The sequence below is a fragment of the Dipodomys ordii genome, unplaced genomic scaffold (genome assembly GCF_000151885.1).
Source record: "Dipodomys ordii isolate 6190 unplaced genomic scaffold, Dord_2.0 Scaffold1, whole genome shotgun sequence".
In the NCBI taxonomy this organism is placed as follows: Eukaryota; Metazoa; Chordata; class Mammalia; order Rodentia; family Heteromyidae; genus Dipodomys; species Dipodomys ordii.
The window spans coordinates 25,311,172-25,315,165 of NW_012267217.1; positions in this window are offsets into that span (position 1 = coordinate 25,311,172).

A 3,994-nucleotide genomic window follows, 5' to 3' on the forward strand; every position below is an offset into this window, starting at 1 on the left:
AACAGAGCTAGAGGCTGCTCCTCCCTACAGCAGCCTTGACAATCAATTGAAATTCAGTAAACATAAACCCTGAGAATGGCTCCAGGCTGGGCTCTGTGACACTCACAGAGTGTCTCAGAAGCTAGCCCCTCCGAGATAAGCTATTGTTTGCTGAAAGGCTTCAACTCTACCCAGAACCTAGCCTCATCACAGCATCTCCAAACTAGGGGAAACAGCCATCTCCCTTTTTTGTGATATTCAAAGCAGATCTACAGGAAAATCAAACACCTCAAGCAGAACAGAGACTCCAACAAGAGACTGGTTACAGACACAATGGACATACAGGATCTTCCCATCCCCCCAAAAAAATCAAAGAAATCTTTTTTTGTACCTTTTAAAAATTTTTTTAACTTTTTTAAATTTTTAATTTTTAACTTAAATTTTTTTCTATTAACCTTTTTTTTCTTCTTCTTATAATTTTTATTTTAGAGGTATATGTGAGTGTGCTTTTTTTTTAGCTATACTGCCCTTTTGATCCTTTTTTATCCTTTCTTTCTCATTCTTTTCACTTTTTCTTCTCTTTCGTTCTTTTTTAACTGACTTAATTGCTGTTTTGCACATCCTCAGATATACCTGTAGGCGATTACGAGACATTATCCCCCATTGTATACACACTTAATCCAAAAATTTATTACTCAATTCAAAACCTCTTAGACTTAAATTCCTTAATAGCAGTACTACCTCTTTATACCTATATAATATTTTAAGCATATTTATAATTTTTTAGTTTTTCATGTCTTCTTTCTATCCTTCCCCTTCTCTCATCCTATCCCTGTTCTTCTCTGAATATTACAGCTTTCAGTTTGCATAATTTTTAAGTGTTTCATTTTTTAATTTTTAATTTTTGTTTTTCTCTTTTTTTCTTGTCTCTTTTTTCTTTCTCTCTCTACTATCATTCTATCCGATCCATTTCCCTCTTTGAGATTAGAATTTGGTTAATTTCACTCCCCTTTACCTTTTCCACATCCCTCTATTCCTATTTTTACCCACATTTCTCCTTATACCTAATAATTTCTGGTTTGCCAAATTCTTCTTTGCTGTTCATAGCCCATTAATACATAGTTGTTTGATGTTGAATAGATGTATCTGTTGAACTAGATTGTATCTGCAGACTTTTGACTATGTAACTACAAACTTTGGTTTATGTTTGCCTTAAGATAGTGTTCTAGCACAAAACTGATGTTACTTTCATCCCAAATGGGCAGAACATGCCAGAAAAACACAAGAAAAATGGCAAGTCTGGGTACCTCACCTTTCACCCATGATAATCAGGGGACAGAACAGATAATGAATAATCCAGAGGAGAGCTCCCAAAAAGTTCTACAAACACTATTGGTAAACATGGTAAATGAAAAGATTGAAAACCTGCAAAGGACTCTGTGTGAGCGTGATGGGGAGAGAGAGGAGGCAAACCAAAGGTCAATACAGGAATCTCATAAGTGTGAGAAAGCTACTCAAGGATTGATACAGGAATTGCATGAGCAGATTGAGAACACTCAAAGAGAAAAAAAGGAATTGCATGAGCAGGCTGAGATTGGTCAAAGAGATAGACAGGAATTGCGAGAGCAGGCTGAGAACAGACAAAGAAAAAGTCAGGAATGGTGGGAGCAGGCTGAGAACACTCAAAAAGAACTACAGGAATTGCATGAATGTGAGGAAGCTAATCAAAGAGTACTACAGGAATTGAGAGAGCAGGATGAGAATAGACAAGGATCAATGGAGGGATTCATGGAATCCATAAACAGAGAGCTGAAAGAAGGCAGGGAGACCACAAAGGGAATGCTGAATGGAACCCAACAGAAGTAATGGGAGTCCAAGGAAACCATAACCAATCAACTAAGTGATTTGAGAATAAACACTGAACACCAAATTAAGGAAGTAAAGAAATTTGAAGCCATTAAAGCTGACCAATTAGAAGAAAAAGAAATAAAAAAAAACAAAGTAGAAAGTCTTGACAGTAGGTTAGACCATGCATAAGATCAAATCTCAGGGATTGAAGACAGCCTCAATATTATAGAGAAAGAACATACAACAATCCAAGACAAATCCAAGAAATATGATAGATCAATTGAACATTTGGAAGACACCATCAGAAGGCCTAATCTAAGAATAATGGGTGTAGAGTAGCACCTAGAGACAGAAGTTAATGGTCTAGGAAATATGTTTAACAAGGTCCTAGCAGAGAACTTCCCAAACATGCAAAAAGATAGGCCTATACAGATAAAAGAAGCTTTTAGAACTCCAAATAGACCAGACCAGAATAGGACATCCTACTGTCACATTATAATCCACACAGGAACAATTCAGACCAAGGAAATGATCCTTAAACTGTCAAGGAGAAAAGATCAATCACCTATAAAGGGAAACCAATTAAATCACATCAGATTTCTCAGCAGAGACAATTAAAGCAAGAAGAGCCTGGAGTGATGTATGCCATGCCCTAAAGACAAACAACTATCAACCAAGAATACTGTACCCAGCTAAACTCTCCTTCATTACTGAAGGACAAATAAAAACCTTCCATAGCAAAGAAAAGTTGAAACAATATATCTCCACCAAACCAGCCCTACAAAAGATTCTTAAAGATGTCCTACACATAGAAAACCAACAGGAGCACAATAAAGGCCAAGAAACTGCACCCAACTGGGAATCTAAGAACCATAGGAAGAACCCAATTGCTGCAGCCCCCAAGAAGGTGGATAAAATGGCAGGAACTCCCAAATACCTCTCAGTCCTATCTATCAACATTAAAGGACTTAACTCTCCAATTAAGTGACATAGACTGTCTAGTTGGATTAAAAAGCAAGATCCTTCTATCTGCTGCCTTTACGAATCACATCTTGCCCATAAAAACAAACACATTTTCAATGTGAAAGACTGGAACAAAATCTACCAAGCAAATGATCCCCATAAACAGGCAGGAGTCCCAATCCTAATATCACATAAAATAGACTTCAAATTAAAATTAGTGAGAAGAGATAAAGAAGGTTGCTACATACTAATTAAGGGATCTCTCCTTCAGGCAGATATTACAATCCTAACTATCTATTCACCAAACAATGGATCACCCAAATTTATCCAAGAAAGACTATTTTCCCTCAACTGTCACATAGATCCAAAGTTATTAATTGTTGGGGACTTTAACACATTACTATCCCTACTAGATAGACCAACTCAGCAAAAACTCAACAGAGAAACGGCAGATATAAACAACTGCATAGATCAAATAGATTTAACAGTCATCTACCGAATATTTCACCCAGCAGCATTAGAATACACGTTTTTTTCTCAGCAGCACATGGAACATATTCCAAAATAAACCACATTTTAGGCCACAAAGCAAACTTGTCCAAATTCAGAAACATTGAAGTTATACTTACATTCTCTCAGACCACAAGGGAATGAAATTAGAACTCAACACCAAAAGCCACCATGTAACACATGGAGGCTGAACAAAACTGCTGAATCATGAGTGGGTCATGGAAGAGATTAGAAAGGAAATTCAAATGTTCATGATATTCAACAAAAATGAACACACAAATTACCAGCTCCTCTCGGACACAGCAAAGACAGTACTCAGGGGCACGTTTATAGCTCTGAGTTCCTATATCAACAAATTAGAGAGATCTGAAACCAACAATTGGATGAGACAGCTGAGCCTCCTTGAAAAAGAGCACCAAGATAAACCCCAATCCAATAAACGGAAAGAAATAATTAAAATATAATCAGAATAAAATAAATTAGATTCCAAAAAAAACCATAGAAAGAATCAGCAAAACAAAGAGTTGGTTCTTCGAAAAAATTAACAAAATTGACAGACCCTAAGCAAATCTTATCAGAAAAAGAAGAGAACCCACCAAAATAAATAAACTCAGAGATGAGAATGGAAACATCACCACAAAAACAACCAAGATTCAGAACATTGTAAGGGAATACTTCTCAAAACTTTATGCTA